Source organism: Daphnia magna, linkage group LG1 (genome assembly GCF_020631705.1).
Source record: "Daphnia magna isolate NIES linkage group LG1, ASM2063170v1.1, whole genome shotgun sequence".
NCBI classification, from domain to species: Eukaryota; Metazoa; Arthropoda; class Branchiopoda; order Diplostraca; family Daphniidae; genus Daphnia; species Daphnia magna.
Window position 1 is genome coordinate 10,312,840 of NC_059182.1, and position 16,298 is coordinate 10,329,137.

The following is a 16,298-nucleotide window of genomic DNA, read 5'->3' on the forward strand; positions in this document are numbered from 1 at the left end:
GCTTACCGTTCCGAAATTAGAACTCCGAGGAGCAATTGTGGCACTACGCCTTGTGAAGTTCGTGCAATTAACCAAATCGTCTATTGGTCTGACTCTAAAACTGTCCTTCAGTGGATAGCCTCAAAGACTTGTCGCTTTCAGACGTTCGTCGCAAATCAAATATCCGAAATCTTAGAGCATTCTCAACCAACTGAATGGAGACATATACCCAGGTATCAAAAATCCAATTGACGAGTGCAGCAGAGGACTTTTTCCTGATGAGATGATGGAAATTTTTGTTGTGTGTATGGCCTAGCCTTCTTGCAGCAAGAGGAAAACGCCTGGCCGATACCCATTAAACTTCCCGAACCTTCTGTCGAAGACCCAGAGGTATCCAACCACCAACTGGATTGGGCTCGTTACGGCCCCGCTGAAGAAAACAGGCTCCGCTCACTTTTGGAACGAAATTCCAACTATGACGTAGTGATGCGAATTGTTGCAGGGATTATTCGTTTTATTTCCAACTGGAAATTTAAACTGGTGGATCGTGACAAAACGCGCATTGGTGTTAAATGCATTAAGGGCGCTGCTAATTATTGCATCAAATCTGTACAATTGGAAAAATATTCCAAAGAAATAGAGGCTTTAAAGGAGAAAAAGGCTTTAAAATTGAGTTCGATGCTGATTACTTTATCACCATTTCTGGATGATGAAGGAATACTGCGAGTAGGAGGTCGCTTGAATTACCCCCCCCCCCCGTTTCGTTCGACATCAAGCATCCCAAAATCCTGCCTCACGATCATCCACTCACGCGTTTAATTGTCATGAGAAAGCATGATCTCCTGTTTCATCCATCTTCAGAAAGACTGCTCAGCTCATTGAGCTGAGCTCAATAAGGTCTTAATATTGGATCATTAAAGGACGAGTGGCTATCAAAAGGTATCTGCACAAGTGCTTTACTTGCAAACGACATAGGGCTAATCCCTGCATTCCTTTAATGGCCCCGCTTCAACGTCATCGTCTTATTCCGTTCCATCGTCCTTTTACCGATGTGGGATTCGACTATTTCGGCCCATGCAACATCACCATTTATCGCCGCAAAGTAAAACGATATGTTTTGCTGATAACCTGTCTCAATACTAGAGCGGTACACTTGGAAGTTGCAGCGTCAGTTGACTTATCGTCTTTTTTGATCGCCTTTGCTTCGTTCACCGCCCAAAGAGGTCAACCGGTCAGTCGTGTATAGCGACAATGGAACTCAAATTGTTGCTGGAGGACAAGGCAATCCAACAAGGCATCGAGCGTCTCAAGGAGCAGAATATCGTTGGTCAAATGGTGAAACAAGAAATCGAATGGCATTTCTCACCATCATTAGCGCCGCATTTCGGAGGAGTTTGGGAAAGTCTTGTGAAATCAGGCAAAGGTGGCTCTGGAAGCCATCGTAAAATCGCGTCCGCTCACTGAATAATTACTGCGTAATTTTGTGATTCAAACCGAATCACTATTGAATTGACGTCCACTGACTTACGTCAGCGTGGACCCTCGAGATCCAAGAACCACTTACCCCTAATCATTTCTTGTTAGCGCAGATCTCGCCAAATACAGAAGACGACGTCATCGAGGACGAGAAATTGTATTCTCTAAAAAATTGGGAGGCCATGCAAGTCATGACGACCCACTTTTGGTGCCGATGGCTTCAAGAATATCTCCCTACACTCACTGACAGTCGAAAATGGCTATTCGAAAAGAAGAATTTGGCTGTGGACGATACCGTGCATTTGTTGGCCCCGAATTCTCCTAGCGGACATTGGCCTATTGGTCGAGTAATCCTAATATTTCCCAGTCCAGACGGAATCGTCCGATCAGTGTTCGTCAAGACCTCTACTGGAGAAGACCACAGCCTGGTGTCCAAATTATGCTTATTAGAATCTGATGTTACTGATGTATAATTGGTTTCTCTCTGTAATCAGTAACAGGCCCCGCTGTTAACAGCAGAAGTCGTTACGGATAAATGTAAATTTAATTTTTTGTTTTGTATGTCTGTATGTACAGTACCCACCCAAATTATTGTGCACTTTGTCGTTTTTCGTCTCTTTTTACATGGCTTCTTATGGCACTACGTCCCCCCCTTTTTTTAACTTTACGGAACAGGCGTAAAAGATCAGCATACTCATCGATGAGTTTGCTATTATTTGATGTGTGGCGCATCTATGAGCGTGTTATTCCATTGTTTGTTTTATTCCACTTATTCATAAAATGACATTTTTTTTAGATGAAGGGTAAACGTTAAAAAAAATCTACAAAAACAAGTTTCCGTTTGTAATATAAGCGAGAATGACTCTCTTGTCTTGCAATGTATCTCTTGAATTTTCGTTTGATACACAGTTTAGCTCTTAAATTAGGTAATAATATTTTTATTCAAAACCAATAACAAGTACTGAACATCGTGTGTTTTGCTCTACTGATTCATCAAATGACAGTGATTTTCGGGTTGAAGGGTAAAAATTAATTTAAATTAAAAAAAAAAGTTTCCGTTTGTAGTATGAGCAAGGATGACTCTCCTGTCGTGAAAAATACGTCTTAAATTTTCGATTGATGCACAGTTTAGATGTTATATTAATTCATGATATTTTTATTCAAAACCAATAACAAGTACTAAACATCGTGTGTTTTATTCCACTGATTCATAAAATGACAGTGATTTTCGGGTTGAAGGGTAAATATAAATATAAATCAACAAAAACAAGTTTCCGTGTAGTATAAGCAAGGATGAATCTCCAGTCGTGTAATGGTACCCCTCAAATTTTCGTTTTATGCACAGTTTAGATCTTAAATTAAGTCATGATATTTTTATTGAAAACTTATAACAAGTACTGAACATTGTGTGTTTTATTCCACTGCTTCATAATATGACGTGATTTTCGGGTTGAAGGGTAAACTTAAATATTGTCACTCTGGTTGTATTTAAACAAGCACAAACGAATTCAACAAGTGATGACTTAGTTATAAACAATGGTTTAACTCGAACAAAAAGGAATAACCATTACCAAAAGTTGGAGATTCGTCTGAAGACCTCTAGGGAAACCAGGGAACTCCTCTTACGGAGCACCCAGCTCCGGGAGCTCACCCGATTGAGACTCATCTAACGCAGATTTGGGGCAGCGTTTTATACCGTCGCGCGTGTTCAAGTGTTTCTTTTATTTCCCGGATAGTCTTAAAGATTTTTTTTAAATTATTATTATTGGTCGCCTTCAGCCACGGAAGAGTCGCTGCAATCGCATATCTTCCGGCCGTTTGAGATTTACCATACACTCGTTCGGAAGCCTTGCACAATTCACCAGCTCCTGGCGACGTCATCAAAATACTTTTCAAAATTATTTTTATTTCCAATATCACCCCATCTGTTGTGGGTAGAATGTTCTTCAAAGCGCTCCATCCATTGGTGCGCATCTTCTTCCAAACTTTTTTGGAAGATTGGCGAGCTAATAAATTTTCTGACAGCTTCTATAGTTTGTCTTTGCGACTGCTCAATAGCCTTGATGGCACTACAAATTGTTGTCCACCAACCGGAACAACTAGACTCGTCACCGCTCTCAAATCGACCTTGGTTTCTGGATCCGAGTCTAAGCCTCTTGCAGTCTCGACTGATTTACCCTGACTGTCAGCTTCTTCTGTCAAATGGTTCCTTTGGAATAGAAACTTCAAAATTTAGGGCTTCACCATCAAAGGAAGTTCTACTCTCCAACGATGAGGCTGGGGTAGGTGAAGTTTCTACCTGAACGCTTGACAATTCTCGAAGCGGATGTTAATTGTCGGCTGGGGTCTCTTGGGCAACTAGGTAGCCGTGGGTTTGTCCTCTTCGGCATCGACTAGCAATGACTACAGCACAACTTCGTTTACTCTCAGGCAACGAGCTTCGTCTTCAACAATTGCTACACTGCAGCCCAAATTCGTTACTTAATGGTACCGAGCTGCGTCTCAAAAATTAAAACTCTGCAGCACTAATTCATCACTTACAGGTAACGAACTGCGTCTCCACCAATTGTCGCACTGGTTGTATTTAAATAAGCACAAAAGAATACAACAAGTGATGACTTAATTCAAAACAATAGTTGAACTCGAAAAAAGGGATACCATTCCAAGAAGTTGGGGTTGAGCCTCTGGGAAACCGGAACTCTTTACGGAGCCGGCTCCAGAGCTCCCCGGTGGAGACTTCTAACGGATTTGGGGCAGGTTTTTACCGTCGCGCAAATTTCCCCTCTGCGTATCTGTGTTCTTTCTTGTGTCTTCTCTTTTTCTTCACCACGATGCGGTTGGCCAGGGGGGGTGCTATCTCTCGAAGACATAACCAATCTCCCTTTTCCCCCCGGCAATATAAATAACAAAAAGTTTCCGTTTGTAGTAAAGCAAGGGTGAACTCCTGTCGGTAATGGTACCTCTTGAATTTTCGTCTTATGAAGTTTGATCTTAAATTAGTCATGATATTTTTATTGAAACCAATAACAGTACTGACATTGTGTGTTTTTTCCACTGTTCATAAATTACAGTTGGTTTTGAGTTGAAGGTACATCTGTATCAACAAAAAAATTCCGTTTGTGTTAAAGGATGACTCTCCTGCCGTGTCTTGAATTTTCGTTTGATGCAGTTTAGTTTGATTTTGTTTTATTGTAAAGAACCAAACAATTTATTCTTTGGTTTATTTTTCCTACCCATTTTTTTCCTACATTAATTTTTTCTTTTTATTAATTTGGTTTGCTGATTTACCCTTCAAACGTTTCAACTTGATTTTCTTGTAGTTCGACCTTCACGAACCCCGTATAAAAACTTTTTGTTCTGTAAAATAGCCTAGACACCTTTCACAATTCAGTTCCTAAAGAGTTGTTCCCCAATTTTTTGTGCTACTGAAAATATACTTCCCAAGAAACGACAATGAAGTAGTAAGTCAAAATATTAATAGCTTACATTTGGTGGCAGCGGAGTCGAACTCGGCTTCCATGTTTAGCTGAATAGCGTGTGTTTTTTGTTTTATTGTTTGGTTTTAAATCTTTATGGTAATAAGTGTTACTTATTGCCTTCTCTTCGTTTGTTGGCTTCCTATTTGGTTGAAATTTTTGATAACTTTTCACAGTTATAAAAGAACATGCTTTGTTAGAAATTAGTTCGTTATAAAAGATGAGGACAAATGAGGATAGCGGTTTAGAAACCACTTTAGAAAGAAGATCTTTAAGAAAAGGGCCACTAATACAAAGATTTGTTCGATCAGTACGTGAAAGGTTCACTCCCTTACGATCAGAAGGCGGGTCGACGTCAATTTTGAGAAAAAACGAAAATCTAGGTGTCGAACTAGATAGTGATAGCCCACATCAATCCGATATTGATCTTCTTGATTCCAATGAAATTAAAGAATTGAGAAATCATGATCAGGGGAACGAAGTACTTAATATGCAAGTATCGTCACAAGACGAAACCGTAGTCAAACCCCTGATAGGCGAAGAGACAAGAGAATTGCTATCATATAATCAACTTCTAGAACAGGCTCGGACAATTACGGACCTTGAAAAAACAACAGATAGGGTAGAAAACACAGAAGATATCTCAGATCTCCAAAACCTAGAACTAATAAATGAAGAGAACCAAGATCGGGCATGGTTTTATCAGCAATACGGAAATACGAGAATAACGGAAATTCCTGTTGACGATCTTATTTCTGAATTGCAGTATTTACTTCGAAATGAAAAATAATAGAGTTAACAAACAAAGAAGTAGGAACAGCCTTACGAGCATTACTCTTAACTGAGCCCACAATTTCGACATCAATTGAACTCTTTAAGCACTGTGGTCTAAGGTCATACTACGAAAGCTCCGATTCAGATTACGAATCAGTACACTCGGGAGAACAACAAAAATGGTCAGAATCAGACTAAGTGTCCCAATCTTTAGTAACACTCGAAACTGAGGAGGAAACTTCTAAAAACAGCGTACCCATCAAAATTGTAAGAGCGGAAATCCACACGCAAGGTGATCAGATTCCTTTCGATTGTCCTAAATCGACACCTAGTACCACAACAATCACTTTTCCGGCGGTTAATCATTCACAGTCAAGAATGAATACTCAAACTCCTCAATCACAGTTAGCGTCTACTCCGTGTAACTATTTACCGTATCAAGGACTAAAAAGTCGGAAAGTCTCCTTTACTCCAGTGTTCGGGAGCTCAATTCAATAGAGGAAAACTGTAGGGGGGGTATCCCTAGGGTATTAAACCGATTGGGGTAGAGAATCAACCTTATGTGGGGGGTAGTAAGAATACCCTGATGTGGGGGAGACGCCAACAAAAGGACCCGATGCATCACGCGGGGTTAAATAGGGAAACAAAGTTTGGGGGGAAAAATGAGCGTACTACGCACAACCCAAATTGGCCTCTGCGGCCCTTATACAAAATAAAACAATTTAATTCTTCGCCGGAACATCCAGCGTCCATCGTTTACCAGTCAAACAAAATCATGCAAAACAAACCGTCAGAAGAAACAAACCAAGACATGTCCATTAAAATATACGTAAAAGAATTGAGCCGTTTGATGGAATCCGGAATGGATTATGAGGATGCTTCTAAAGCAGCTGATTGTATTGTGCAACACGTTCTAACGAATACTAAACGTTGCATTAATTCTTCTCAGAAAACGAATCATAATGGACAGCCTGTTTTTACAACTAGCTCTCAGCCTTTATATCTTACCTCAACCCTTTTACATACACAACCACTTGCGTTAAGTGGACAAAGTGTAAAAATTCCAAGCATGTACAATAAGCAAAGTAATAACGGAACAACTCCAAAGTACTTAGTTACCAACTCAATTCCTAAAATGAATGCCGTAGTAATGTGTCCGTCAAAAGTAAACAGTATGGGAAACACAAACAATTTTATTTCTAACGCCATTGATAAAAATATAAAGTTACAACAAAGCCAAGCAATGACGTTATTTAGTAACGTCGGAATTTACGTAGACCGTGATCGCTCCGGTCGCTTTGATGACTGGCTTGCACATCTAGAATCAGTACTGGTTTTAGGCGATTTTGAGGAGTCAAAAAAATTATCTTACTACGTTCCAAATTGTATGGTGAAGCGGCTTATGAGTTTGATAACTTAAAACTTGAAAACCCAATGAGCGCGCAAATTTACGACATAGTAAAAATGCGTTTAATTAAACTTTTCCACTCTACAGAGACCAGGTCTAAACAAAACGGTGAATTTCATAATATGCAACGGGAACCCGAAGAGAATATGAGACGTTATGCGAATCGTATACGCAAGGCCTTCCACTTAGCGTATCCTATAAAATCCACGATAGATAAAGCAACAGCTTTTTCCAGAGAACAAATCATGGTTGACAGGTTTCTGGAAGGGCTGTCTTTCAACGTCCAGACCAGATTAAAGTATAAGGAATTCGAAACTTTTGAAAAACCCATATAAAAAGCTGAAATGACGGCCATGGCAGTAGTAGAAGCCCAAGTAAGATCCAGACTAAATGCTTTTCAGGCCAAATACGTCGAACCTAATAGATAATTGACTAAAGTAAAGGAGGCTTTAGATCGCCTTAGTACCCAGGTGGAATCAAACACTCACCAAAAAGATTTAGAATAAAACATGGAGAAAATGCAAAGGCAATTATCTATCAGAAGAAACGTGAGTTTTTCACAGCGCTCACCACAGTCAAACCCTCCAATCAATATAACAGGGAATTTATATTTTTGTGATTTTCACAACGATTGGGCTATCACTCAATAGCAATTGTAAAGCAAGGGAGAGTCAAGCAAATGATAAATGTTTTCGTTGTAAACAAATTGGACACCGAGCAAACTTTTGCTCCCAGATAAAAAATTTGAAACCCAGTCCTCCAGAGGGTTATGACGGAAATGGAAAAAAAACCCACTTCGTTTGAAGAAAGGGAAAGGGGAAACTAAAAACTACCGATGTAAGCGTTGGGCCCCTCGGTGGAACTAAGAAAAAGCCCCGACATCATATAAATAGTTTAGCAGTAAAATCTACAGTTCCTAGGATAAGAATAAAAAGAGGAAATTCTGTTGTAAAAGCGCTGTTTGACACTGGAACCGAGAGAAGCGTTATTAGTAGCACATTTTTTCATAAGCTTAAAGAAGGAAAAGAATTAATTAATTTCAATAAAGACGGTAGATGTGGATCTTTTCAGCACTTAATGACAGGCGCCTCGTCACGGAAGGCACAATCACCGTTAACTTTTTTGTGGCAGAAGAAACGCCACGCCAAGCACTTAGGCAGAAATTCGTCGTCGTAAATGGAATTGTTGAAGATTGCGTTCTAGGCCACGATGCACTTTGGAAACATCAGTTTATCTATAACGGAAGACAACAGTCCATCTGCTGAGTCCCGGAAATTGACCACTTCCAGGAAACAGAAAATCCCTTTGTTATTTGAAAATCTTCAAGGGAATTCTCGGAATCCCACTAGTCTCCTAGAGACTAGAGAAGAGGAAACTCACCCATTAAACCCTCTCAATACTTGTCATTTTGTTAGATGCTGTAATATTCCGTCCGGGCTTAGCTTGGAACCCTACATCTCTACGACACCAAATCGTTCGCTCCGTGTGGTGGCTGTTAATTGAACAGATAAAACCATATTTCTACCTCGCCTTACAGTGATAGGAACCCTTCGTATTTCCAGACCTTCAAGAAAGCCTGTTGAAACAATGGCTTCAATTAGCGTAGTTTCAGATCCAATCAATACAACAGCCGTTTAGTCGGCTCTTCCAGACATAGATGAGGAAAACAAAGAGAAAATGCGTAGATTAATAATAAATAATTATAACAGATTGTCTTTTAAAACAAGTGAGTTAGGCCATACTACTTTAGTAAAACACAACGCACGTCTCCAAAACAAAAAGAGATAGCTAAAAATATCATCGAGGAACTGATGCAAAATAAAGTATTAGTAAGTAAGAAAACGGGATGTCCGTTTGTGTGTAGATTTTAGAAAATTAAATGCAATTACAAAAAAAGATTCTTTCCCTTTACCTCGTATTGACGACGTTTTAGATTTACTGGTGGGACAGAGGTATTTTTCCACATTAGATCTTACCTCCAGATATTGGAAAATTGAGCTTGAGAAGGAACCCAAGGAAAAAACAGCCTTCATAGTTGATGACAATTTGTACGAATGGAAGCGTTTCGCGTTTGGTTAAACCAACGCCCCGGGAACGTTTCAAAGACTGATGAATTCAGTTTTACGAATAGTTATTGGAAAGATTTGTCTCGTTTATCTTGACGACATAATAATTTTTTCAGGAACAAATGAAGAGCATTTTACCAATTTGAAGACTGTTTTTTCTCTCTTAGAAAACGCGCACCTAAAAATGAAATTGTCAAAATGTGAATTTTTAGCGCAATCTGTTTCCTATCTTGGACACGTAATCACGGCTGATTGGATAAAACCAGACCCTGTTAAAATTGAAACCCTTGTGAATTACAAAAGACCTAGTACAGTAAAAGAATTAAAATCTTTTTTGAGACTAGCCAGTTACTACAGACGATTTGTAAAAAATTTCTCTACCATCGCCAATCCCTTGTTATCACAGCCTTAAGTAAAACCTACTGATAGTGTAACTTGGAAAACAAATGATATTGCAGCTTTTGAGTACATGCGACAATGTTTAATATCAGAACCTATCTTGATATACTCGGATTTTTCGAAAGGAATTTATGGAATTAAATCATGATATTTTTATTCAAAACCAATAACAAATACTGAACATTTTGCGTTTTATTCAGTTGAATCCTAAAATAACAGCGATTTTCGGGTTGAAGGGTAAACATAAATATTAATCAACAAAAACAAGTTTCCGTTTGTAGTATAAGCAAGGATGACTCTCCTGTCGTGTAATGGTATCTCTTGAATTTTCGTTTGATGCCCAGTATATATCCTAAATTAAGTCATGATATTTGAATTCCAAACCAAAAACTAGTACTGAACATTGTGTGTTTTATTCCACTGATTCATAAAATGACAGTGATTTTCGGGTTGAAGGGTAAACATAAATATAAATCAACAAAAACAAGCTTCCGTTTGTAGTATAAGCAAGGATGACTCTCCTGTCGTGTAATGGTACCCCTTGAATTTTCGTTTGATGCACAGTATAGATATTAAATTAAGTCATGATATTTTTATTCAAAACCAAAAACAAGTACTGAACATTTTGTGTTTTTTTCCACTGATTCATAAAATGACTGTGATTTTCTGGTTGAAGGGTAAACATAAATATCAATCAACAAAAACAAGTTTCCGTTTGTAGTATAAGCAAGGATGACTCTCATGTCTTGTAGAGGTACCTCTTGAATTTTCGTTTTATTCACAGTTTAGATCTTAAATTAAGTCATGATATTTTTATTCAAAACCAATAAAAATACTGAACAATGTGAGTTTTATTCCACTGATTTATAATACCTCTTGAATTTTCGTTGATGCACAGTATAGATCTTAAATTAAGTCATGATATTTTAAATTCAAAACCAAAAACTAGTACTGAACAGTGTGTGTTTTATTCCACTGATTCGAAAAATGACAGCGATTTTCGGGTTGAAGGGTAAACATAAATATAAATCAACAAAAAAAAGTTTCCGTTTGAAGTATAAGCAAGGATTACTCTTCTGTCGTGTAATGGTTTCTCTTGAATTTTCGTTTGTTTCACAGTTTAGATCTTAAATTAAATCATGATAATTGTATTCCAAACCAAAAACTAGTACTGAACATTGTCTGTTTTATTCCAATGATTCAAAAAATGACAGCGATTTGCGGGTTGAAGGGTAAACATAAAAATAAATCCACAAAAACAAGTTTCCGTTTGTAGAAGAAGCAAGGATGACTCTCCTGTCGTGTAATGGTACGGCTTGAATTTTCGTTTGATGCACTGTTTAGATCTTAAACTAAGTCATGATATTTTTATTCAAAACCAATAACAAGTACTGAATATTGCGTGTATTATTCCACTGATTCACAAAATGACAGCGATTTTCGGATTAAAGGGTAAACATAAATATAAATCAACAAAAAACTAGTTTCCGTTTGTAGTATAAGCAAGGATGACTCTCCTGTCGTGTAATGGTAACTCTTGATTTTTCGTTTGATTCACAGTTTAGATCTTAAATTAAATCATGATATATGTATTCCAAACCAAAAACTAGTACTGAACAATGTGAGTTTTATTCCACTAATTCATAAAATGACAGTGAATTTTGGGTTGAAGGTTAACATAAATAAAAATCAACAAAAACAAGTTTCCGTTTGTAGTATAAGCAAGGATGACTCTCCTGCCATGTAATGGTTTTTCTTTAATTTTCGTTTGTTCCAAAGTTTAGATCTTAAATTTAGTCATGATATTTGTATTCCAAACCAAAAACTAGTACTGAACATTGCGTGTTTTATTCCACTGATTCATAAAATGACGGCGATTTTTGAGTTGAAGGGTAAACATAAATATAAATCAACAAAAACAAGTTTTCATTTTTCAGTATCAGCTCGTCAAGGCGACCACCAGGATTGAGGTTGGATGAAAGGTAATGGACGGAGTGGAAGGAGAACATAGACGCGTCCCTAAAAAACAAATGCTTCCATCAAATCACTAATCCAGAACAAGCGATGGAAGAATTTACGGAAAGCCTGGATCGAGCCAATAAAAAAAAAACTTCAAGAAAACGGGGCTCAACAAATCAACAAACGCCGAACCAGACAAACCATGGTGGAACACGAATTGCAAAATCCTGGTACAAACAGCAAGAGAAGCCTACAACAAATGGAAGACAGCCCCACTCTCACCGGAAAAACGAAACGAATGGAAGAAAGCCGAAGCACGGAAGAAAAAAGGCATTATAACCGCGAAAAGGGAAGCCTGGAGATTTTTATCACGGAACTAGGATCGCGCGACCAGCCGAAGATGTGGTCCTTCGTCAAATGCATGCTGGGAAAGGGAATAAACCTATCACCTGACACAGCAGAGATAAGAAATAACGAAGATCCTATCGACGACCCCAAGGAAAAGGCAGAATTATTCCTGGAGATATTTAGCAAGAGTTACACTACAAGGGTACTACACAAAAACCTATACGAGGAGCTGATCAACAACGGATGGCAACAAACATACCTAACACACTAAACGACAGGATCACATCAGAGGAACTAGAAAGAGCACTGCCAAAATCCAAAAGCAAGGCAATGGGGCCCGATCTAATCCAAAACGAAATTATCTGAAATCTCTCACCACCAAACAAATTGCACTTACTTCACCTATTTAATGGCCTACTTCCACACGCACATGTCCCAATTCTATGGAAACAATCAATTGTAATACCGCTATTGAACCAGGGAAACCTGAGAAAATCCAACATCGTATCGACCGGTATTCTCCCTTTGCTTGAGTAAAACGATTTGGAGAATAATAGCCAACAGATTACACTGGTTCCGGGAAACGAAGGGAAATTAATATGATCCGGCAGGATTTAGAAGAAGGTGCAGTACACTGGACCACATAATACAACTGGAAACTGATATTGTAACCAGCTTTAGCCAGAAGAAATCAACGGTAGCAGTATTCCTAGACATCGAGAAAGCATACGATTCGATTTGGATACAAGGATTCCTATTTAAAATGGCAAGCATGGGCATCACAGGCGCCATCCTGGCATGGCTCAAAAACCATGTGACAGGAAGAAGCATGTGCGTGAGGATCGGAGACCAAAAGTCCAACCACAAAACCATCTCTAACGGGGTACCCCAAGGAGCGGTTATAAGTCCCATACTATTCAACATTATGATGTCAGATATCCCAAGGCAACAACAAACGAAAACGCTATTATTTGCCGACAACCTTCAATATACACTCAAGTAAACCCACCGGAAGACGCTGAAACCACACTACAACTGGCGCTCGACAAAATATATCGATAGGGATCAAAATGGAACTTCCAATTTGCACCCGCAAAATCGGCTACGGCGGTATTTACAAGGGCGTACAAACCAGGAGCAGACCCCCTTCTATTCTTAAATGGACACCGGATAATGACTAGAAGCTCCTAAAAGTTCTTGGGAGTGTGGTTTGACCAAAAACTGCTTTGGAAGGAACATATAGCGCATGTATACCAAGCCTGTTGTAAGATGAAAAACCTATTCAAGATAATCACAACAGCCAGAATAGGACCCGCCACGCATACCCTGATGATACTTTTCAAGAGCCTAGTACGGAGCCAAATAGACTACGGTCTAATTGCGTACGGAAACGCTAGCAAATCAAATCTAACGCAACTAGACGTAAAAAGCCGAGCTATTATAAGGATAGTACTGGGATCCAGGCTATCGACCCCCACGGAAATCCTCTACGCAGAATCAGGGACGGAGCCTATTGGAACAAGAAGAAGATGGCTGGCAACTAAGTACATTATAAACCTAGGCCATAGACCATACAACCCCATGTATACCACAGCAAAGCAGATGCAAGAAAGCGAAATCACCTACCCCGCAAGAAGCATCCCGGGCCTCAGAAAAGACCTAGACGCAATGAACACCATCGACATACAGCCGTGGCCTGAGATACCCCAACTACCATCAAGCTATAACTATCCTCCACCAAGCAACCCAGCGATCTGCAAGACACTATGGTTTCCGATGTCCAAGAAAAAAGCAATAGAATGCCGACTCGAAATGGTTAACCTATTCAATACCCTATCTCACAAAATCCCTGACACAACGATATGTGCCTACACGGACGGCTCCAACGAACCTTCGAAGAACACCACGACCTGCGCCGTCTACATCCCTCGCCTTAATATTACCAAATCCTGGACACTATCAAAACACTAAAGCATATTCTCTGCTGAGTTACAAGCAATATACCAAACCCTCCGCATTATATATGATCTCACAGACATCCCACCGGAAATTCTAGTGTACTGCGACTCCAGCTTCGCCATAAAAACAATTGTATCTAATCAACAATCAACGAATGAGGCAATATCTCTCATCAGAGAGACGATAAGAAGTCTAAAATCCAGCGGAACCCGCACGACACTAGCGTGGATCCCCAGCCATACCGGAATAACGGGAAACGAACGAGCGGACGCACTCGCAAACATGGAAACCAAAACCACATCCGGGGAGAGGACAGAAAACCCACTATCACCCTCAGAAAAAGCATCCGTAGCTAGGAAGGCATGGGCAAACGCACATTTTATGGAAATCAAACGCTGCCAGAAGGAATGCATACAAATGAAAACAACATTGAATCTAACAATATGGCACAACCACAAGGAAAGAGCGGTGTCCATATGCCTACACAGGCTAAGATCTGGCAACAACTACACAAACGCCTTCAACCACAGAATCGATCACGAAGCGGACCCTAGCTGCAGACAAGGCTGCGAAACACTTGAAAATATCAAACACATACTAATCGATTGCCCAGCATTCGATCTACACTGCCACAAACTCCGGCAACTGTTAGCAACAAAGAACCTTTACTTCGACACAAATACAATACTGGGCATGAACCCACTAGCAGACCCGGCACCGCAATACAAAATAAGGGACCTACTAGGAAGATTCTTAATGCAGACAGCACTGATACACATAATATAAAGAGAAAAAAAATGCAAGACAAATAGTAGAGATCGGACAATGTGTGAGGAGTACTCATCCAGGTTTAATGAAACGCCCAAACCCAGGAAATTGAATTATCCACCAACAGATCAAAACCACGGGACAGCATTAACAACAGGAACGACAAATATGAACCTAAAAAATACAAGATAAGTTACTCGAGCAGCCAGGATAATATTAAGATCAAAAACCTACGACCAATCAGCCAGACAAACAGCACTCAACAAAATCAACAACCATGAAACAGGGAAACCACCTAGGAAAAACTCCAAGAGATAAGGAAAGTATATAAACTTGAATTACCACCATGGAAACCAAAAATTCGAGGCATCCACATACAAAGACAACATAAACAGCATGCCCAACGGCCATCAACAGCCTAGGTAAACAAATACAATCAGGAATTAATAAAAAGGCCAACTTATAAACAAACGCACAAGATGCCCCAAGCATCTAACAAATAAAAAAACTCTAAACAAGCCGCCAACCAGACGGAACAATCGAGGGAAGAACAAATCAATGAAGAAACACTGGCACAAACTGGCAACCATTGAACACGCGACACAGTTCTGGGAAGAAGCGGAGACAAGAAGCGAAAGAAACGGGACTAAACAGCGACCATGGCAGTGAAGGAAACTAACAATAGAGGGACACTACCAGCTACGTCTGCATCACAGCAACACAAACAGCACAGTATAGAATAGACAGACACCACGATCAAAGCAGAAATCAAACCCAGGAAACAAAAACAGTCGGTGCGGAAGGTCTTCATTTAATCGAAGACCAGTTGCTGCCCTAATGTGGCAGCAGTGCACCTAATATTACCATTACCATTACCAAGGATGACTCTCCTGTCGTGTAATAGTACCTCTTGAATTTTCGTTTTATGCAAAGTTTGGATTTTAAATTAAGTCATGATATTTTTATTCAAAAACTATAACAGGTAGTAAAAATTTTGAGTTTTATTTCAATGATCATAAAATGACAGCGATTTTTGGGTTGAATGCTAAACATAAATATAATTCAACAAAAACAAATTTCCGTTTTTACTATACGCAAGGATTACTCTCCTGTCATACAATGGTACCTTTTGAATTTTCGTTTGATTCACAGTTTAGTTCTTGAATTAAGAAAGAATTTATAGTTGAAAACAAATAAAAAGTGTTGAATATTGTGTATTTTATTCCACTAATTCATTAAATGACAGTGATTTTCGGGTTGAAGGGTAAACATAAATATAAATCCACGAAAACAGATTTTTGTTTGTACTATAAGCAAGGATGACTCTCTTGTTATGTAAGGGTACCTCTTGAATTTGCGTTTGAATCAAAGTTTAGTTCTTAAATCACGACAGGATTAATAATTCAAAATAAATAAAAAGTGTTGAAAATTGTGTGTTTTATTCCAAAGATTCATAAAATACAGTGATTTTCGGGTTGAAGGGTTAACATCAATATAAATAAACAAATACAAATGTCCGTTTGTAGTATAAGCAAGGATGACTCTTCTGTCATGTGGTGGTACCTCTTGAATTTTCGTAGGGTTCACTGTTTAGTTCTTTAATTAAGTCATGAGGTATTTAATTTTAAAACAAAGAAAAAGAACTGAACATTGTACGTTTTATTCCATTGATTGATAAAATGACCG

At 39.0% G+C, this 16,298-nt stretch overlaps 1 long non-coding RNA gene and 1 pseudogene across 1 annotated transcript; one reads left to right on the top strand and one right to left on the bottom strand.

Moving 5' to 3' along the window:
- The first annotated feature begins 13,551 nt into the window (after positions 1–13,551).
- Positions 13,552–14,398, top strand: LOC116922353 (annotated as a pseudogene).
- Positions 14,399–14,490: 92 nt separating this feature from the next.
- On the bottom strand, positions 14,491–15,194 carry LOC116922957. The gene is made up of 2 exons (XR_004394165.2): positions 14,847–15,194; positions 14,491–14,786 (listed from the first exon to the last, which is right to left on the bottom strand). It is a non-coding gene; the product is annotated as an uncharacterized LOC116922957 (long non-coding RNA).
- Between the last annotated feature and the right edge of the window lie 1,104 nt (positions 15,195–16,298).